The sequence below is a fragment of the Opisthocomus hoazin genome, chromosome 15 (assembly GCF_030867145.1).
Source record: "Opisthocomus hoazin isolate bOpiHoa1 chromosome 15, bOpiHoa1.hap1, whole genome shotgun sequence".
NCBI classification, from domain to species: Eukaryota; Metazoa; Chordata; class Aves; order Opisthocomiformes; family Opisthocomidae; genus Opisthocomus; species Opisthocomus hoazin.
Window position 1 is genome coordinate 20,702,416 of NC_134428.1, and position 23,017 is coordinate 20,725,432.

At 45.2% G+C, this 23,017-nt stretch overlaps 1 protein-coding gene across 2 annotated transcripts in view; it reads right to left on the minus strand.

Annotated features, from left to right (window-relative positions):
* MAD1L1 (mitotic arrest deficient 1 like 1) overlaps positions 1 to 23,017 on the minus strand; it is a 391,040-nt gene that overhangs the window by 196,958 nt on the left and 171,065 nt on the right. The window contains exon 1 of one of the 2 annotated variants that reach the window (XM_075436793.1): positions 9,694 to 9,792. The exons of the other annotated variant lie outside the window; for it this stretch is intronic. The gene's annotated coding sequence lies outside the window, so the exon portion shown is untranslated. Of the gene's footprint in view, positions 1 to 9,693; positions 9,793 to 23,017 lie in introns of those variants that run through there. 2 annotated transcript variants of the gene reach the window in all.

Below are 23,017 nucleotides of genomic sequence, written 5' to 3' on the forward strand. Positions count from 1 at the left end.
ACACAACATAAACAACCAAGACAAGAACTAGAGAAACTTTCCTGCAAACTAATTCACGTAATTCCAAGCAGATATTCATTAAAACCCTCTGGAGTCCCTCTAACCATCTCTCGCCACACGTGAAATGGGTCTTCTGAGTACCACATCCAAACCAGACACAAACAGCAAGCAGTTTATTACAAAGGAAAGGCAAACATTAAGCTTTGCAGGCTAACTGCACGGAAATGCAAGCAAACAACAACAAAAAAATTCACGGTCCTAGGGTTCAACACAGCAGAAGTTCAGTTCTGCAAACAACCAACCAAACAGTTCAAGACTTTCCCAGCTCCAGAGCTCAGCGGAAAGTGAAAAAGTTACAGATTCTTGCTGTGCAGGGCCTGGGATGATGTGACATTACTTAAAGAACAGACACTCCAATAAGATGAAAAGGGGTTTAACACAAGCCTGGGACCTGGCGCAGGGGAATGAAACATGTTCATTAAACACCGCGGGAGATGCCAGTCCTAACCAAAGATGGAGTGCATATACAAGCAAGAAAGAAGAAAAAATGAAATTATCACCAAGTTTGATACTGAAACATCAGGAAACTATAAATTTGCAGACATCTGGGAAAGACTTTTTTCCCCCACCACTATTGAACCAGATAGAATTACACCAGCAGGCTGGAGCCAGAAAAGAGTCACATGGAGAAGAATAAGAACACATCCCCTCAGAGATGTTTCTTATGAGAGATGCTGGCATAGTCTTTGCAAAACACCTCAAGACTGACTGAATATTTTTGATCAAAAAAGCCCCCAACTTCTCTGTATATTTGTTAGCCTTATCTAAATGAAGATGTCCTTTAGATGGGAACTACTGGCCTATTCTGAACTAGATGTAAAGACCCATTAAGGATTACGTCCTTACTTATGGTGGCTACCACTCCTGAATTTGAGGGTCATTTCTCTGTTCAGGCTCCTGTTAGTACAGGCTTCTACAGAGCCACAGAGTAACTCCGACTGGGAGAGGCCAGCTCAATCCCCTACGCAGAGCAGGGGCAGCTACACGAGGATTCTCAAGGCTCTTGCTCAGCTGGGTTCCGAGTTTGCCAAGAAGGCAAAGTCCAAAACCTCTCTGAGCAACCTGTGACAAGCTTTGGTCACCTTCGCAGTGGAAATATTTTCCTTTCTAATATCAAGCTAACAGCAGCCTATGAACCTGTTTAACTAGATGGGTATGCGAGCATTTTACGGTACAAGACCTTGATAAAATTCAGGAAAAAAAGGACAGAAAAAACCCTGGCACATTTTACTTCAGGAAGACGCTGCAAAAACTTTTAGACAGGAGAGCAACAACACAAAAGGCAGGGGAGAAATCAGAAATACAAGTGGGAAATATTCCATAATTTATCTTATATATAACATGGCTTGGGGAAAACAACCAAAGACAAACCTCTCTAGCTGCTATGCCAGCAGAGACCTAGAGAAAACCTGGACAGCAAGTCCAAAACAGCAGCACAGTAACAGCAGAACAGAATGATTTGGAGAAGCAATCAGATAAGAATTAAATCACAAAGTAGGTTTCCTTCATTGCATTTATTTCTAGGCAGCTCAAAGGGGAAGAGTAGCTAACTAGTGGGAACTCAGAGAACAGCAACTAAACTTATTAGCTTGCTGGAAAAAATGATTTACGAAGGTTAATAGATTTTTAAATATATGGTTCGACTACAACTCTCACAGAAGAGTAAAAGGGACATATTTCATGCACGGAGAGCTGTTACAATGACACAGCTGGAAACAAGGTGTCTTTTCCAGCACTGCTGATGCCATCTGATGTGCTCACAGACCGGAGCGGGTACCCAACTGACCGGTCCCTCCCTGCCCATGCCCACGTACGCAGACAGGCACAGAAGAACTAAGCCCAAACTTCTGGTGGGATCCCCCGTGCCTGCTCTCGTCTGGCTGTGAAACAGATGATCTGAATGCTTTATCACATCCAGTCTGTAAACATTAGCCCTACCCCAGACTTTTTATTAGCTTAAATCAAATATTGAACCTAGCTCAGCTGTTAGAGGACAGCTGCTTGCAAAGTGATTCACTGCCATATTCCTTCTAGGCCACCAGAAAATACAACCTAATCACCAGCAGCATGACAGATGCACACATTTTTAATTATGAAGAAGAAATTAGGCTCTGAACTTCTCCCCGCATCTCACTTAATCAGAGTGCTTCAGAGGAGCTGCCAGCCACTGCAGCCGGGGAAGGAAGGAGCTGCAGAGGGCCCTGGACCAGCACCTGACAGCGTGCTGAGCCCCTGCGCCCAGCCCCACGCTCCAGGCATCTACCAGGAAAGACATGAAAGAATTAGTGTTATGCTGCTTCCTAGAAATTACCTTTTCAGGAACAAACTGTGAGATATCTCAGTTCGATCATCTCTGGCCACATGCAGCCAACACAAGCATGACCACCGACCCTAAGCCACCGATGGTGGCTAGGCAGGAGACGGTGAGCCCTTGACCCCTACACCAGCAGGTACAGGAGGGCTTTCTGCAGCAGGTGCTGGAGCTGTTTGCCAGCCCCGTCTCCGGGTTTCACACTGGGAAAAGCAATGTCCTACCTATACGTAGCTCAGCTCTGGTTTACAGGCTTTTCCACTGATCACATTCACCCGGTATCTCAGGAATCTCTCAGTAGGAAAGACCTGCACGTTGAATTTTCAGCCTATGCATAAAAGTTAACTCCAAGCTCCAAGGAAATTCTCACTACTTAATACACATATTAAATTCCCATGGATCACTGAGTTCAAGCATTAAGAAATCTGATAAGCAAACAGATATTGAGTTTAAGAATCAGATACACAAATACATGTAAAGTCTAATTTACCCACTGAAGGCAGCACAACCAGGTAAAAGAAAATGAAATAAGTAGCATAAGCAGGAAAAAAAAAACCCAAATCCTCTCAAGTATTCAGTCAATTACTTTAAGCCTCCAAAAAGAGGGTTTGTCAATTCAAAACATTCATCTTACATGACACACAGTCTAATCTACTGTCAAGGCTACTGTCATCCTCAAAAGAGAGCGGCAGGAAAGGAAAGATAACCTGTGCTCCGGCCTCGCCGGGATACTGCAGCGCAGGGCTGAAGGAGGAGCAGGAACGGTTTCCAAGGAGAGGAACTGATTCGGCTCCTAAGGAGACATTTCTGAACTGTTTAGCTTGCTTCCCTGCATCAATAATTCATCTTCCGTACCTTCCAAAAGTCAGCCTTCACTGCCAACGCTGGAGAAGGCTGGTCAGGGGGGGTTTAATGAATGAAACTAAAGCAATCTGGTGGTTACAAGGCAAGTGTTAACACCAATCGCACCAACAGCCCCACAGTCTTCTCTGGGGCTGAACGTGAGCCGACCGCCCTGACCGACAGGCAAGCAGCTCAAATGTGAGACTCACTTGCAGGAAAAAATTAGCTACTCAATCTCTAATGAACAGTCTTTCTCTACACAACAATACCCTCCGCTCTACAAGCAATTAGCAAATCGAAGCGCTCTCTTTGTGGCTCTGCATTAATTTACTCCTCAATGTTGCACATTAAATAGCTCACAGGTACGGCACAGCACAGTAGTAGCAACCGCCAAAGCCATAAAATTCAAGCTTGCTTCAAAGAGTTAGAGAAGCAAAATTATGCGTGCTGCATACTGGGAATAAATCAAAACAACCTTCATTTGGAAACATCATTTTAGTCTTATGCTTTCATCAAAAAACATGATTATCTTCACAGTCACATTAATACAACGTAGGTACTTTACAAGGGAGAGAAACAAGCAGCACATTCACTACCTCAAATTAAAAAGGGTCATTTTTATTCTTCCCCATCAGGGCGAAATACCTGGGAACCCAGATAGCTGCCTAGCGCAGGGCTGTGCTTCGCCAGCTCTGGATCCCAGCTGTGGGGCCCCAGCAGGAAGAGCACTGGCTGGACGGGCAGCGTCGCCGCGCGGGAGGGGATGAGGAGGAGGTTCAGCCTGGCAGAGCTGCCACACAGCTGCAAAACGTGGCATTTTTACAGCACACCGAAGCTCGAGATACCCTTAGCAGTATTTGATATGCAACAGTTGTATGCAAATTCAAGTCAAGTGTGGTGATAGGCAAAGTTAGGTATAATGTTAATTAATAGCTATTTCAAATTAATTAACTTCTAAGGTAAATTCTTGCCTCTCCTCTGACAAAGTTAACACACAATTTAAATTTACAAGGATATATCGGCGTCCAATCAAACGAAATATGCAATCTGATGTGTTCTAACACGCCAAATCCTTTCAGTTTCCTTGCGCTGGCTGCCCCCCCTTCCCTGGGTAATTTCCCAGTAACTTCTTTATCTAATCACTTACAGAAGAAGATACCAGCTGAAGCTCCTTGGCACAAACTAGATGGCCTTAATGTGCGGCTGAAGTGTGATGTGACCTATAACACAGTCCAAGGCAGTCTATCTTATCTGATGCCATCAGCTGGGGAAGAAGGATAAAAAAGCACAAAGTTGCCTCTTTCTGTCCAATTCAGGAGACACAAGGAAGGTGCCGTGCATCAAAGCTGCAGCTGAAATACAGAAGAAAACCCCAAAACTACTGGAGAGAGCCCGGCAGAGGGCTATGAGGATGATGAGGGGACTGGAGCATCTCTCCTACAAGGAGAGGCTGAGGGAGCTGGGCTTGTTCAGCCTGAAGAAGAGAAGGCTGCGAGGGGACCTTATAAATGCTTATAAATATCTGAAGGGTGGGTGTCAGGAGGACACGGCCAGGCTCTTTCCAGTAGTGCCCAGGGACAGGACAAGGGGCAATGGGCACAAACTGAAGCAGAGGAAGTTCTGTCTGAACATGAGGAAGAACTTCTTCACTCTGAGGGTGACGGAGCCCTGGAACAGGCTGCCCAGGGAGGTTGTGGAGTCTCCTTCTCTGGAGATATTCAAGACCCGCCTGGACAAGGTCCTGTGCAGCCTGCTGTAGGTGACCCTGCTTCGGCAGGGGGGTTGGACTAGATGACCCACAGAGGTCCCTTCCAACCCTGAACATTCTGTGATTCTGTGATTCTGTGAAACCCGGCTGCACTCCCAGGACTAATCTGATCAGGAAAGCACTAAATGTAACACAGTTCAATCATAAATTTAAAAACATATAGCTCTGTATGCCACGCTGATGAGTTACATGGAACAACAGAGGAACATCATGAGAATACTTTGAAGAGAAGGTTGCAATCCCTAATTCTCTCACAAAGGTATTTTTATAAGATTCTGGCTTGTAGTGAAAACAGGAGGAAAACTTTGACTTCACAAAAGCCACAGACAGCTTACTTATGGGGGTGGCGGAGACCGAGACAGGAGCAACTCAGCCACTTCCAGTCCGACTTCAGCTTATTTGCATACTGTGATCCCGCATATTAAAATATTGTGAGAGCTGAAATGAAATTTTCATTAGTGTTCAATCTGAAATCTCACCTGGGGGATTCTACTTTCCACAGCTAATGCATGCATTTGCCTGTTTATCCTTCAAAGTTCTGTATCCATTTATACTCCGCTAGCCCGTACCTTCCGCCTTCAATCCATTAGCCCGGCATTACCGCAGATTGGTAGCAGCGCAGTGTTGTTTCAGCATCTCTGCAGTGCACTACAAAATTACACTGGGTTAAACGGTCATTTCTAATCTAAAATATTTTCAAGTTTTGTAGATGAAGTTACTGATCTTTCACAGAATTGCATCAGTTGAGATCACAATCAGTAAGGCAGTTCAGTACCAGACATTGTTAAACAATTTCCCTGCTGCTTTACAGATCCAGTTTTGCTGTTCTCAAGAAAGTTCTAATGGTTATAAATTCATAAGCATATCCTTTATAAAGTGGGAAATAACAGCTACAGATAAACTGTCTTGTCTCAAAAGCATCAACCCCACCACGTTATCTTACAGGAGCCAGACTGGAGCTGGCAGGGGGCTCGGTCTGATGCGAAGGTGAGGGGGAAAACTCCCCAGCAACTTTTCAACATGTTTCAGCAATTTATATACAGTGAAACAACATGGACTCTGGCTTGCAGAAAAGCTGCAACAGGCAAAACAGAGACCATTACTTACTGACATACTGTACACTATGTGGACAGGCTTACAGCTCAATGAAAAGCAAGCGTTTCAGGCCACAGTGTATGCGGGTTTCCATGTAATTTAGTCCTTCTTGATTTTACCCCATGAAAGGACACAAAAGACAGGAAACTAGAACACCTGTAAGCAAGATGCCCCATATCTCCAGGGGCTCGTGCTCCCGGGCATCCCAGCGAACCGCAGCACCCAGGGACTGCAGGCTACCGCTCTGCGCAGAGCAGCGAAGCGTGTTTTTCATCCAAAAAGCAGGAGCCGCTCCTTCTTTGCGGACCAGGTCCCTGCTGGCAGCGATGTGCGGCAGGGAAATGCCGCCCCCAAGCGCGAGACGCAACACAGCCGGTGACCAGAACGCAGGAGCACGGCCCTTGGGTGCCGAACAGAACCATGATGCTGCAAACGGAAAAACTGCTGAAGTTGTAGCGGTAATTACTGAAGATACAGGGAAAACATCTGCAAGATACGGGCTCCCGCACTATCAAGATTTACCGGACAAACAGATAATAACCAATCCTTCTCTTGCTCTTAAGTCTCAAGGACAGACCAAGCTCTCTTATTCGGTGTTAAGAGACACGGTCAAGTAGTAATGTCAAGAATTCTTGACAGTAAGATTATTGTAATGAAATCACTCCAAATTCTCGCTGGTTATACTATGAGACAGGGATCTAAACAAAGTCACCGTGGAACAACTGATACAAGGAAGATAGGATTTCGAGCAGAAATTGCCCACAACTTTATTCCTGGCAACCCAGCTTAAAATAAGCTGCATAGTTCTGCAACAGAGACCTGGCTTTTATTCCCACTCTGCCTAAAAACTGCTGAGAGATCCGGAGCAAAGCACTAAACTCACTGAAACGCCTTTTTTCCCCTCCCACTCCAATGTAAAGATAATCCTCACTCTGTAAAACCATGCAAAAGTCTTTGATCGCAGGGGATCTCTGAGCACAAGGTGCCACTCTTGACACAAAGCGCACCTGACGGGCCGCGTCGCTCGAGCAGTAACAGGACTAAGCACCGTATTAAGTGCAGGAGTCAAGCACCTCCACGTTCAGAGGTGGTGGAAACTTAATCTCCCCGATCCTCAAAGCAAAGGTGACCTTCACAACTCCAATAAAACGTAAAACTTGGAGAAAGATTCTGAACTTCTCCAAATCTATTCCATCACCACTGTTCGCATAATTTCCCAGGGAGATGCTGTCAGGTAAGGAACACAGTACCAAAGCAAACTGGGAGATGGAAAAATGCATAGCATTATATTCAGGAAAGGACAAGTCCCTGGAGATCGGACAGCCCTACGCCAGACTGAAACACTTACAAAGAAAGCAGGTAGGTGCAGGTAGGTAGGAAAATAAAGGGCTCAGGTGTTACTAGATTTTTCATGACAATAAAGCACCAGATCTGCAAAAACATCTCAAAACAAGAGCAAGCATTTTTTGGTTTACTCTCCGAGCTGCAGCCAAGGTTCAGGTGAGACTGAAGTGCAACAGCTGAGTGACTCCTCTCTCCTCGTGTTTTTCCTTCATGTTTTCGTTCAACACCTTGCTAAGACAGAGCAAAGAGACCAAAAGATTCGCACAGCTCTGCTGGGAATAATACACTTTCGCAATCGGTCTCCTTCCCTCCATCCTAATCAAATGGTGCTGCAGCCCCTGGGGAGAAAATACGCTGCCAAACACAAAATGTGAGCTGCAGCTGCTTCCTCAACAGCAAAGGGCAGCCTGACTGATGAAACTCTGCCAAGCCAATTGCTCCGAGCGTTCTGCAGTCGGCCGGTACAGCATCTCCCGGACACACACGAGTGACTGCTGGATGCTGATGGACTCTCTGAAGGAGTCATTCCCCATCACTGGAACACCTATCAGAGAAGCTTCTGCCACTAACACTCTCTTTGCGGGCTCCGAAATATTCCTACCTCAGAACAGCAGCTGAGAGTGCAGTCGTAGCAGGGAGTCCCTTCTCTTTTGCGGCTCCCTAGCAAAATTTGAACCCAACAGCAGAAAGATAACCTGGCATAAAATCTGCGTATTGAGGGATGACCACAAATCTCTTGCCAGGAGTAAAACAGATTATTAATACATTAGTGCAACTAAAAAATATTAGGAGAGTATCAGCTCATTCCACAGGGAAACAGCAAAAAGGGAAAGGAATACAAATCATTTGGAGGACACTAAAGAGAATTAATTTTACTGTGCTATGATCAAATCTCTGCGGCTGAAGTGAAGGGATACCAGCACCCGATTCTGAAAGGAACGTAGCGCCTCTGGGGATCTGGTTATTCATCGCTGTTCAAGTGATCTGAAAGCCGGTGCTATAAGTGATTCTGGGATCTCATGAGCGTGATGTTTTCTTCAGGCTGTATTAACCCTTCTGGAACTGGGAAGCAGTGCTAGAGACTACAAGCAGAATACACAATAACTAACGGGAACAGAATCCCTTTAGATATAATTATTAGATGTAATAACAAAGTTGGTTGGGGAAGGGGGGAGCAAATGTTTGTGCATTTGTTAAATTTTCCGGCAAAATTTTAACTCCAGCAACTTTTTATTATTATTTTTTTGTCTGCTTTAGATTATCAGTAGAATTAGTTCATGCTCCAAAACCCCTATTACTTGATGAAAGTAAATAGTAGCACCCACCAAACCCACAAAAAGGGAAACTCAAAAACCAAAACTGGTGGCAATTTGACACCCAGTGACTACCACACTGAACTTTTCTACCAATCCTTCCTACGCACTTTTTCCAGTACCACCTCCTCAGATCTAGGTTCTACCCGTCAGTTACCTCCAACTAGCATTGATAGCTAGAGGGAAAGAAACAACATTTAGTTGATGAAGTCTGTAAATTAGCCAACAAAAATGTTCACTCTTATTCATTCATCAGAAAAAATGGTGGAATTACTTCTCTACCTAAAAAAACCCTTCTAATTTCAGCCCGATGAGTCAGCACTGCTGCCTCTCATCACTAAGAATGATTCATTGTCACCGCACTTCTCAAAGTCAAAAACAAGGATATTCACCCCAATTCACTGTCTCTGGATCCAGGCACTGTGTGTGCACACAGTACTGTTATAATGATTTGTGTGAGTGTGTCACTTCTAATTTAAAGGTATAAAGAGCTATTGTCAGTCTACCAACCATAAAGCAACATTTCTTTTCAGTGGGCTGACAGTTACCTGGAAAATATCTAGCTTGCCAAGAAGGAGAGGCCTCTACACCCCTATAGCCTACGGGTGGCAATGATTCTGCAGACACGAGTGGGTGGCCAGTATCTTTGGAGAGAAACGCTAATACTTGGTTATGAGTTAAAAGAAGTTTTCAGGGGAGTTAGAATCTGAATAGAAATTCAGACAAAAGGGGTATGGATGGAAAGCCTCTACCCCAAGTGGAAGCAATGGCAAGGAAGAGGGTTTTGTGCATGGATTAGACGCCAGCCAGAAGATCTGTAGCTGGATGAAACAAAGAATGTCAGAAGCTAAGCAGCAGCACAGCTGCAGTTTTCCTTTTATATAAGTCTCCTAATATCACCGTCGCTTGGCTAACCTTTCTAACTACTAAAACAAGGCTACTGAACAATTCATACTGACCTTAGCACCCCTGAAGACTCCACGGCAGTACCTTCCTCTAAGCTGCCCAAGGCTGTCTGGCAGCTGGTGATGTGTGGTGTTAGTTCAGAAAAGATGTCTTTAATGATACGTGTGTGCTTTGAGCCCTGTCCCTAACCAGTGCTCACTGCTGTCCCCACACTCCCAACAGGAGCCCTCAGGCATGTCGGCACGCCGCCCAGTGCAACTGTTGTGAGCCAGCCGGCAAACGCCATCGGGGAAGTCAAGATCCATGTTTAAAACAAACTTTTTTTCTTCTGGGTTAATTTTAATCTAGTGTGGTTTCTTGTCCTAGTTCTCTGTACTGCTGCACAGGTTGTGCTAGCTCAAATAAAGGTCAAGGAAGGGTTTAAGCCAGCACTACTCTTGGCTTGCGAAATTATAGCCAGCGTACTTTTGGCATTCAGCAGAACAGTGGGTAAAGTGCCTAAGCCTCGCAGGGTCTCCAACAAATTTCAAACACTCTTGGAAGTTGCTAGGTAACAACATTCACCCCCCGGAAAAGATTGTGCAATGTTTGCTCTGACAAAGCAACGCGTGTATTGCCCTTGCTTCCACCCTGGGAATGCTTTCGCTCACGACCCGTCTCCTCCGCTGCCAGAGTGCTTCCAGTCTCTAGTCTGGGTATGTAGTTAGATTTTGCTCAATAAAGCAAACATCACATTTTAAACATAGCTATTATAATTAGCAGAAGCTCATTGCTCAATTCCCCTTCCAGACAGGGATTTCCAAATGTCACAGTGTGCTTAGCACAGCTGATCTGCGCCAGCGGCTGCTCTGAACGCGACTGACCTAGGAGGGTCCAGAGCAAAGAATCCATTCCTATCACAGGAGGTGAGATGAAAAAACAAACAGGATGATAATTCTCCTTCTTCCTGTACCTTCATTTTCATGTATTATCTGCACAGCACTGTGAGCAAGGCAAGTTTAGCAGTGAGAGTCTCCTCTTCAGCACAGAAAGTATATTGACACTTGAGGCCAAGCAGGAATTTCTCTTGGAATTTTATACCTGTTCTCTGGGTCAGTCCCCCAAAAGACACTACGTTGTCCTGGTTGTCCTGCCAGGGTATCATGGCACAAAAACAAAGAGCAATGAGGGGGAAAACAAAAGAGGGGAAAACCCCCCAAACTAGAACAACTACTGGCTGCTAAAACCATTTTGCAGAGGCTCTGGCAAATGCAGAGACCCAGCCTGAAACAGTATTTGCTTTCTAAATCTGTTTTGGAAAAGCAAAACCAACCTTAGTTCTCACCAGCAATATGCGGCATTACAAAAAATCGCAGTGCCTTTTCCCAACACACACCTACCCACAGCGAAGAGCTCCTACCCGAGACGGAGAATGCTAGCACTTACACTTCCAGGTACTGCACAAATCAGTGGTTTCCAGCCTCCTTGCAGAGAAACTTCACTTCAAAAAACCCTGGCAACGCTCCACACCTCAGCATGTCCCACGGAGCCAGCAAACGTCCAGCCAAGTTTATTAATGTAGGTCTCATGCAACATCTCACCCGTGATGTACCTGTGCCTCACCCACAACTCCTGCCTCCCTGTTTGGGATGTGCTGGTGTAAACTTCCTCCACCTCTCCAACGCCCCACGAGGCACTGAAAATGGTTAGCACCAGCCGTGTTCAACAACAGGAGAAACCAAAGCACAAAGATCACGGGCCCTTTGCAAGGCCACAGACACAGTCAAAATTTCGGATTATAATATTATACCTCACCTACAAACAGACTAGGATTTAGAGGCAGAATTTTCCTGAACTCGTAGCAAAAAAAGAAAAAAAGAAGCTAACTACCTCTATCCAAAGTCATTCCTTACATTGAAAATGTTAAAAATCCTCCAAGATGACAATTAGAAGAAAAAAATTGTGCGAAATACCTTTTTACCACCCTCAGATAAAATCAAACATCCCTGCGCACCACGGTCACAGTCCTCTAACTTCCTTGAAGAGTTGCAAAACTCTTATACTTTTATTTGAGAATTTATTCAAAATAAATAAATCCCAAAGGAATTTAAGCACACTGTAAAGGCTCCAGCAAAAATCATAAAAAAAGCAAACAAACTAAAAAGATCCTCTCTTGGCACACTCTTGAAAGAAGGATTCACCACATTTCTGACTGACTGCCACTGTGGCTTAACTGAATAATCTATAAATAGGCAACACATGCAAAGCAAGCACTTCTTTTTGTTCTCTTGTTATTGCTTAATGGTTTGTTGGGAAGGAGGTGGCTAACAAGGCAGAAGAAACATGGCAAAAGTATAAAGAAACAGAAAAGGACAGAGTGTGGGAAGAAGGGATAAATTGACGAGAAGACGTTCTAATGTATGAAGTGCCCAAATATGTTTTTGCCTCTAGTTTTCCAGAGGACTGAAGGACAATGGATGGAGGAAGGCACACAGCTTCCTCTGAGCATCAGTGAGTAACCGTGCCCCACTCGAGGTAAGCAGGGCCAGAGACACAAAGAGGTAACAGAGGTAGCACCTACCACATGCAAAACACAACACCCACCATGACGCTGATGTTGCTGCAGTTCAGTCAGAAACATCTCCCAGGCCCGACATTATGATGGAACCACTTTCTGTAGGCCAACTGAAGCTGGTACTTCAACCATGAGCACATGGGGAAAACATGCTTGTGGCTTAAGACTGAGGATGCCCTGAAGATCCCACGTACCCACAACTTGGAGAAGGCTTTTATGTTAGCAACAGAGTCTTATCTGAAACCTCAAGCTCCTGTGGACCATCTTGGGCTAATTTCTAGTCTTTTCTACATATTAGATTCAACATCTAATATGGAATCTTAGAAAGATTCCATAGAAAGAGAAATGGAAAAAGGGGCAGGCCACTTGGGAAGAGTACAGAAACGTGGTGAGAGCATGCAGGGATGCGACGAGGAAGGCCAAGGCTCACCTGGAATTGAAGCTGGCAAGGGATGTCAAAAACAACAAGAAGGGCTTCTTCAACTACATCAGCAGCAAAAGGAAGGCTAGGGACAACGTGGGGCCGCTGCTGAATAAGGCGGGTGTCCTGGTGACGGAGGATGCGGAGAAGGCAGAGCTAATGAATGCCTTCTTTGCTTCAGTCTTCAGTGCTAAGACTGGCCCTCAGGAATCCCAGGCCCCGGAGGTAAGAGAAGAAGCCTACAAAGAGGACGACTTTCCCTTGGTCGAGGAGGACTGTGTGAGGGATCGCTTAAGTGATCTGGATGTCCACAAATCCATGGGCCCCGATGGAATGCACCCACGAGTGCTGAGGGAGCTGGCGGATGTCATTGCTGAGCCACTCTCCATCATCTTTGAGAGGTCCTGGAGGACAGGAGAGGTGCCCGAGGACTGGAGAAAGGCCAATGTCACTCCAATCTTCAAAAAGGGCAAGAAGGAGGACCCAGGGAACTACAGGCCGGTCAGCCTCACCTCCATCCCGGGAAAGGTGATGGAGCAGCTTATCCTGGAGGCCATCATGAAGCAAGTGGAAGAAAAGAAGGTTATCAGGAGTAGTCAGCATGGATTCACCAAGGGGAAATCATGCCTGACCAATCTAATAGCTTTCTACGATGACATGACTGGCTGGGTGGACGAAGGGAGAGCCGTGGATGTTGTCTACCTTGACTTCAGCAAGACTTTTGACACAGTCTCCCATGATATCCTCCTAGGGAAGCTGAGGAAGTGTGGGCTGGATGAGTGGTCGGTGAAGTGGATAGAGAACTGGCTGAATGGCAGAACTCAGAGGGTTGTCATCACCGGCGCTGAGTCTAGTTGGAGGCTGGTAACAAGTGGTGTCCCTCAGGGGTCAGTACTGGGCCCAGTCTTGTTTAACTTCTTCATCAACGACCTGGATGAAGAGTTAGAATGTACCCTCAGCAAGTTTGCTGATGACACCAAACTGGGAGGTGTGGTAGATACACCAGAAGGCTGTGCTGCCATTCAGCGTGACCTGGATAGGCTGGAAAGCTGGGCAGAGAGGAACCTGATGAGGTTCAACAAAGGCAAATGCAGGGTCCTGCACATGGGGAGGAACAACCTCATGCATCAGTACAGGCTTGGGGTGGACCTGCTGGAGAGCAGCTCTGCGGAGAGGGACCTGGGTGTCCTGGTGGACGACAGGTTAACCATGAGCCAGCAGTGTGCCCTGGCTGCCAAGAAAGCCAGTGGGATCCTGGGGTGCATCAAGAAGAGTGTGGCCAGCAGGACGAGGGAGGTTCTCCTTCCCCTCTACACTGCCCTAGTGAGGCCTCATCTAGAGTACTGTGTCCAGTTCTGGGCTCCCCAGTTCAAGAAAGATGAGGAGCTACTGGAGAGAGTCCAGCGGAGGGCTACGAGGATGATGAGGGGACTGGAACATCTCCCCTACGAGGAGAGGTTGAGGGAACTGGGCTTGTTCAGCCTGAAGAAGAGAAGGCTGCGAGGGGATCTTATAAATGCTTACATATATCTGAAGGGTGGGTGTCAGGAGGATGGGGCCAAGCTCTTTTCAGTGGTGCCCAGTGACAGGACAAGGGGCAATGGGCACAAACTGAGGCACAGGAAGTTCCGTCTGAATATGAGGAAGAATTTCTTCCCTCTGAGGGTGACGGAGCACTGGCACAGGCTGCCCAGGGAGGTTGTGGAGTCTCCTTCTCTGGAGATATTCAAGACCCGCCTGGACAAGGTCCTGTGCAGCTTGCTGTAGGTGACCCTGTTTCGGCAGGAGGGTTGGACTAGATGACCCACAGAGGTCCCTTCTAACCCCTACTATTCTGTGATTCTGTGATTCTGTGTAACATACTATTAAGTGCAGTCATTAACATAAAGCACTGGAAGTGTTCATGCAGCTGTCTTGTGGTAAGAGTCATTCAAAATAGGAGTGGACTCCAAACTGTTGAAGTTAAGCAACTGTCCGCATCATAAGAAAAGTGAAAATCTTCATGTCAATGAACAACAGCTGAGGGAATTTTAGTCCTTCCCAGACAGGACCCGGTTTCTGGAAAGCACTTGCAGGAAAATATCTAATAAATTCCATTTTGTAACATTGAATAACAGTTTCTCAAAATAACTGGAATGTTTATTTCACAGCTCTTGTTCCAACCTGTCTGCTCACTCTCCTCCTCTCTCCAACAGCTAGTCTGACTGCCCATAACCTCCCCATTCTCCAGCTTTCCGTCATTCATCAAAGCGGCCAACTTAATTATCCTTTTTAATTACTCCTCTTAATCCTATGCTCCTTCTTTCAAGCCTGAAGGAGGCTCTCACAGAATCCAAGGAGCAGAAAACCTTCTGGTTTTGCTTTCCAAGGAGTCTGACTAGCCTTAAGGCCCTTTACTACCCCTGTAAAGTCCCTCCTTGCAACTCCATGGCAGATCTTGCTCGGCACGTGGAGTCTGCCGGCGAGCAGCCCAGGCCCTCCTCACAGCCTTCTCCTCTGTGGGGATGGAGCCTTATCCCATGCCAGCTCTGTGCAGATTTACAGCTTTCTCAGAGTTACATTATCTACCCCTGTAGGGAGCAGGAGGGGAAGGCTATCAACATGGAGTGTACTCCAAACACTCCAACTCCATCAGTTAATATCTTCCCTTACTTAAAAAAACCCCAAAACAACTGCAGAGACAGGAACAGAACAAGTAAACAAACAATCGTTGCATAGCACAGGCGTGATACATATTCTGTGTTTGTCAACCACCAGTTCAATTTTTATTGTAAAAACTTGCAGCAGAGTTACTGTGAGGGCAAAGGGCTGGATTGATCAATCCGGGGCCGAAGTCCTTTGTTTACCCATAAAATAGACGGAGCAGAAGGAACAGAAGTGAGTATTACCTTACATTCCCCCACCAGTGCTTATCAATTTGGGGCTGAAAGGATTAACTCCAGAGGGAGCACTGCAATTTTATCTTAGACATGGTCCATTCGTTCCTTGGCCCTTCTGCTGAGACTGCCAAAGGTGCCAGACAGGATGGTATTTTTGAGATGCGAGTGTTTATCTGCCCTGAGCGAACCAAACAGCAGCTCATTTCTGGAAAGCAATCCAGCAACTCACAATCGCTTCTCGCTCTAGCAAATGCAGACCGACAAGGCAAGAGGTGAAACAGCTTGATGGTCCCATTAAAAACCCCTGAGTTTCCTCGCACCTGAATGCCCGTCTAGCAAAGCCGTGCTACAGAAACATGAAAGATCTCCATTTGGCAAGGAAAGGAAAGAAGTCAGAACATATGCCAAGATAATCTCCGTTATTAGCTCCTGCCACGAAGGTACAAGATGTATTGAATTGCTCCTCCACCGCACCGCACGGGATGCTCTGCGGCTGGGAGTTGGATTGCAGAGGCGTGTAAGGGCTCGCTGGCGGATGGGCAGTACGAGGGATGCGGTTACTACACACGCAGCTAATGCTGCAGGCAAAATTAAATCAAGCGATAGAGCCGGGTAAGGCAACATGGAGCATGACAGATAGCTCCCTTCTGTGAATATTTGCAAGTAAGAATTGTGAAGACTTTTTTTTTTTAACTTTCTGTTCATGCTTAGTTTTTCCCTCTTCTTAACCAAGCAGATACACAGCTACAAAGATTCACCATTGCCTAAACGTGGCTGACCCGAGGGCATCACCAGCTTGCTCGGCCATCCTAGGCTGATACATGACAAAACGGCTAGCAACTCACTCCTTGTGGAAGAGGCCATACAGCAAGGGTATATAAAAAGTACATTTGTTGTAGAGTGGCCACATTTGTGCCATGCAGCAGCTCTCACGTGTTCATCACGACTTGAGTCTGACCTTTTCCCTCTCTCCCTCCCTTTTGCCGTTCAGGAACAAGAGCTTTATCCAAAGAGCAAGTGGAATGCAATGGAAACTAATATCTGCAATAATTACAGGAACGTGTAAAGTGTTGATGGGCTACAGAAATCAAATACAATGAGTCTGGGTCTTGCCTGGCCTCAATAAAAAGGTGCTCATTATCTTGAGAGGAAATGCCACTTATGAACGATAAGGTCATGCTCCACTGGGAAGATAAATGTCATTTCTCTACATAGCTGCGATCCTCTCACCTACTGTCTTTGGAAACGTATGTAAACAACAAAGCAATAAAAACTATGTAGAATTAGCCTGAGACGCTATGTTATTTTAAGAGCATAAAGTCAGTCATCTAGAGTTCTTTAAATATGCTTTACTGAACATGTAACTCGGAACACATACGTACATATACACATGTATACGCACTGCGCTTTTTGGTAGTAATAAAGAATTCAAAAAACCCCTGACATTTTCACACAATATTGGATATGTTTGGTATCATGTATGTTGACAGAATTTAAGACTAATCTTATATTTTATACTGCTATAAACATCCACAGGAATTACACACATCTGCATAGGTAGGTCAGCACTCCTCACAGGCCCCCAGGCAGCCTCTGCCAAGTGCAACGAGCAACTCAACTCTAAATAAATACCATCCACAACGCTAACAACTTCTCTCTTTTCAACAGCTCTGCATGCTGCCACACTGCAGCTGAGATGCAATTAAGTCCACTCAGATGATCTTCGAGCAAACAGCACAGTCAGAGCAATCACCACCCCCTGAGAACGGCAGTGGCAGAGCCCCAGGTCACTCTAGCCAAGACTCTTTGAACAAGGGGGGGTCTCCTTGCAGCAGTCTGCAAGCGGGTGCTCTCACCCTTTCCTACCCCCATGCACAGAAGGCAAATGAGCGAACGTGGTTTGACCACTGCCTGCATGCTCCCACAGGGAGACACACCGGCGTGCCACCACTGCCGGGCGGGCATCACTCTGAGCTGTCCCTAACACCTTTCTTCATACAAAAGGTCACAGAATGCTTATTTAGCCTGGTGTAACTTGACCCAGAGAGGTCGAAGGAGCACACATTTTACCTGGATATATGAGAAATCGTGTCAGGGAACTGATCTACCCTAAGGCTGCATTTTTCACTAATGAAATGACCTCCTAGAAAAGGGAATAAACCAGGTGATGACAAAGTGAAGGACGCTGCATCTATATGAACTGTCAATAGAATTAGAGTAGAATATAATTGCCAAAGTTAGGGTTGGTAATACCCAGCTTAGCAATAGTATGTGCCACATGTAGTAAAGATCATTGGTTTATGGTCTTTTCACCATTAGGCCAGTTCCCAGCTGCACTGCACAGCCTTGGCTTCAGCAAAATTCAGAGCTTGTGAGTTCTCAAGAGGTACTCCCATGAATTAAAGCCGATAAAGACATTCATCATTTCTTTGTGTACATAAATAATGTATGGTGACAGTCTTTACACAAAGATGCCTCAAAAATCTCTCCAATTACGCAAGCTATTCTACCTGAAATATCCTCTACAAAACAATTACTCTGCTCACATCCGTAGCCACCGAATACACCACTGGGGTTTTTCACACCAATAATACAGTGTAACATATCATCTTTCAAGCTTCTTGGTGACTTACTTTAAAAATATTTAGGTTTGGCAGCTCTTCCAAGAAAGTCAAGTTTCCAAAGAAAAATGAGCTGTTTCTACAATTTTTCAAAAGGAAGTAAAGTCGATGTTAGGAGAACCCACGTTTGTGGGCCTGTCATGTGGAATGCAGGCAAGAGAACACAGAATAGATAAAAATCAATGCTTTAAATCAGAAATCAGTTTTGTTTTTAACATGGTCTTGAATAGAACTGAAATTTGAGCGTACACCTGCCAAAGCTAAGCTCACCATAGCCATCAGAGCCATTTAAACAAACTGAAAGCATAGATCAGTTCAATATGTCAAATGGATGTGCCATGCATTTCATCTCTCTGTTACTGTCACCACCGTTGGATTCATGGCACATGTACCATACAGTAGTGCTGCTTATTTTATTAAACAGCATAAATAAAATTCACACGAAAAACATTACAACTTGCATTACAGGAAGACTGTAGCTTTTCCCAAAACTTAGGATTTCCAGTTTGTTTTGCTGAAAAGCTTTTAGCACAATCAAAGCACATTTGACATTAACACTGATCAAAGCAAATAGATTAATTGCCAAGCCTCTGAGAAAACAGAATGGTTCCTTACAATTTACTTGGACCACCCCTGAACAGATGAGATGTATATCAACAGCTTAGTTTTTATTCACAGCTTGGTGAAAACCACTATCAGCTGGCTTTTTCACTTCTTTCGCCCCTGGCCTCTTCCAAATACTAGTAGGCTAGTCACGTTTAAGTAAAAAAAGACAAAAATAAAGAGAGAATTCCAGCCACCTTCCTTTAAATTCTGATCAAGTTATGACTTGCAACAGTGCCGTGCTCTAATTCATGACATCCCTATGAACCCAGAGTGATGAAACGGAGAAGCTGCAGCCTATGGACAAACCAGTCCATACGGGAAGATGGGGTGAACGTATGGGAGCAAAAGCAACTCATAACTATGGAGAAGTATTAAGGGTGAATAATTATCCATGTTCTGAAATAAAACAACCGCAATCAGCTCTTGCCTTTAGGTACCATTCAAATAACTGTGCTCAAGCACTATGCCGAACTAGGCTTTTTAGACTAATCAGTTCCCCTAAGAAACACCCCCTTCTACTACTGGTAATTAAGGCCAAAATAAGGAGGACTCAATGGGCTTCAAAAAGAAAGCCACGACAGCAACTACCGTTGTTCTAATTGCCACAATAACCAAAGTATTAACTGTACTGAAGTGGACCTTACAATTCCTGCAAGCTGCAAAGAGCAGGAGCGTTAGGATCTACAAAGACATGGGAACAGGCTTGTGTTGATGTTGTTTTCTCAAAGCACTTTTTCTGTTTATATATCAAAAACCTTTGCTAACAGGGTTTCAACAAAACTCTGTAGCTGGAGCCCACAGAAACACAGTGGGCAGAAATATGTTGAGCTGTATAACAAGCCTGTGTGATGGCCCTGCAGGAAATCTTTGGAAAAGCCTGGCTATAGAAAAAAAGTTTATAGTGTGCTTTTAAACAGAAAATAATCATTAAAAACATTAATCCCTGTTTCTTACAGGAGACCATCATCATAAATTAAAAGCTGACATAAAAACACTTACAAATACACAACTTAAATCTTAAATTATGCTGAGATTATGTAATTATTCTGAAATAAAGCACTACAAATCACAAAATTCAAATCCAATCATTATAAAAATCAACAAATCTCAACAAGTTCAGAGGATCTCTTAAGACGCCCAGACAAGCACTACTTAATGTCATTAATACAACGCAGAGTTAGGGAATAGCTAAAATTTCTGTTGCATTTTCTGTGTAAAACATTACCCTGCTGTGCAATCTTACCTTTTAGTTTTTTCACAAGATACTCAACTCCTTCCTCCCCTGGAACTGCTTGGTTTCCACAAACCGTTAAAGCTTTCAGCAATGCGAGAATGTTCCCGAGCAGTAGTTTTAATAATTAGAAGACTTTTAACATCAACCTTCTGTCTGGGCTAGCACTGAAGCCTGAATCACCAACGCAGTTCCAAGCAAATGAGATGCACTACCCTGAGAGCACCTCTGGGAAATCCAGCAGAAAGGAACCCAGTTCTTCGTCTCCGTAAGTCCTAAGTTTCGTGTCCCTAATAAGGCAGGCATCAAAATATTTACCTGGTGGTGAGGCAGGTAAATATTATACCAGGCGCTTCAAGCAGCTTTGGGCTGGAAGTGCTCCAGAGGATGTGGCATTGCCTCCAAGGGGATCCGATCACCCTACTCTAGAAAGACACCACATACCCTGGAAGCTGTTGGGAAGCTTTGATCGCTCCTGTCCAAGCATCACTCCAGCACCCCTGCGACAACCCCTGCCACCAAACACGTGGCGCAGCAGCGACATGGGCTGTAGCTGCATGGTCCACATGGATGAGACTAGTAGTACGTAAAACCACCATGCTTTGCAGCTTGGAATAAAGATTCAAAGAGGTTAAATCTCTGAATTAAACGCAGAATGCAGTTTGTCTCCTTTGTGCGATGTTCCTCTAACATTAAAAAAAAAAAAAAAAAAGCAATTCCATACTTGTGGAAAGCAACACCGGGAAGCGGTGCGAGCACTGGAGGAACCTGCCCAGCAGCCTCCCTACTGCCTCCCAGCCCTTCCCTCCACACTGCCTGGCTTGCAAGAGCAAGCGATGGAGACCGACGTCAGACTTAACATATTTCTACATTCCCAAAGCCTTCCCTTTGAAAAGCTAGCAGCTACTTGTTCCTACCCCCATTCCCCAAAGATGCTTAATTTGCCTTTTTCCTTCTGTCTTCTGCCTACGAGGGCAGAGGCATGTTATCACTGTGCTACTTGCACCCAGACTTCAGCCCCCTGCTCCCACAGCCCACGCTCGCAGCAGGAGGTGATATGAACCACACTGCACAAAAGCAGCTCTTTTATGCAACATCTTTGTCTGCTGCCATTTGCCGGGGACGGGGCCACTGCTCCCACTCCAAATGTATTCTTGCTTCCTCCTCCACCTCAAGACGTCTAATTGCAAAGCCTGTATCTCTAAGCACAGGCATGCAAGCTCTCCAGTGAAAAGCATTTTAAAGCTCTCAACACCGTATGGAATGCTCTCCCCTGTTCTATTGTGGTAAAATATGACTCATAACTGCACATCAGTTATCTTCTCTCTCCCAAACATCACTAAGAAAGAACCCAATTTTAAATCTTCTGTAGGAATCTAGACCCAGTTCAACTGTTTCTCTTGTCTCCTAATGCCTGGTACATTTGAAGCTAATCCAAACTCCCTAGGTCAAGCCTTGTTCGTGCTTGGTTATTCCTAACTTCACCGGAAGAGGCTACAGGAGGATTTGTCCATATCAACACTATTTTTAGGAGAACACAGTTTGGGGGGAAGGGAGCAATCTTTTGGTTGCTGGCATCAATCATTTTCCTTGGGGTTGAAGCGAGATCCTTCAGAGGCTGAGAAGAGGAGCGTTCCCATGTCCTCTGCACATCACACCAAGCCAGCAGGTTGATGACACCAGCACAGTGCCAACTCAGCTGGGGACGCTTCCTACAGACAGACACCCTTCAGACAGTCAGACAGCGGAGGCTGCAGGAGTCCACACAGGTGAAAATTTATATTTATCATCACTAGAAATTTTTAAGTTTAGAGAGAGATTCAAGACATGATCTAGTCAGTAAGAGAACTAGGGGCAGAGTGTCACAGACTACATCTACATCAGGAGCATGACTTCCAGCAAGAGTTGATGGAAATTACAATGTCTCCCCTTGTTCTTACTGCACTTGAAGCACAAGAAGGCAGCAGAGCTGGAAAATGCTTTTCTCTCCCATGCACTTCAACAGCCTACTTCAATCTGCAGCCAAGAACAGCAGAAGGTTCCTTGTTCTGCAACTGGTTATTTGTCTGGGAGCTTGACTATAAAGCAGCTTAGCATAGGCTAAAGGTAGAGATATTGTCTTAGTTAATGATTTAATTTACTCTATGCAAGTGGTGCCCAGACAGTCTCACTTCTTAAGAATGATGGAGGCTCATAGTCCCTAGGAACTGCTGAGTTAAAGCCATTCTTAAACTGTCAGAGCATCCACACACTAAAAATAGCTGTAAAAATCTGTCCGTAGTGAAAACAACGCTGGTTTGTGCAGACTATCTCCAGTATATATGCCATGGGCTACTTTCTTGATCAATTACTAACTTTCACGACAGATCCAAAATGGGGAATCGGCTAGAAAAAATTAACAGTAATTGAATTTTAAAATTTTGTTCAACCAAACAGTAGGTCTAAGCTATGCAGAGACAGGCTCTGCGGCAGCATCAACCAGTTTTAAGAGGCGCTCTTCTTCACACAGAGCAGGGCCTGTCACCTTTAACAAATCATTAAGCCCCTCCGTGACTCGACTTCCTCATTTATACGGCGGTTATTTGCAAGGTGCTCTCCCAAAACACAGCCACTGGCAGGTGCAAAAGGGAGGGGAGGAATCTAATGGCTCCCTGACTTGACAAGGTCACTCGGGTCTGAAGGAAGATGAAACGTGTGAAAGAAGAGAGAACCCAAGATAATCCATTTTGCAGGACTGCCGGAGGACACGGAGCCTGTCCTCCTCTCCTTCAGAAAAGAAACGAAACGCAAAGGACCGCAGTGGTTCTCGCGAAGGCTCGAGTCTGCCAAGAGATGCCAACGCTTTCAGGTTCAAAATGCTATTTCGACAAGGTGTTTGCTTTGTCAGAAGATGATGTCCAGCCCTGTGACTGCTTCAGCAATCAGTGGTAGCTGATGCATGGAGCACATTAGCATCACCTCCGGAGAGCGCCTGTTTTCTCCCACGAGTCACAGATCAGATGCTACAATGACAGCAGAAGTCTGGGCAAGTGAAACATATGCCATTCTGGAGTGGCAGGAAAGCT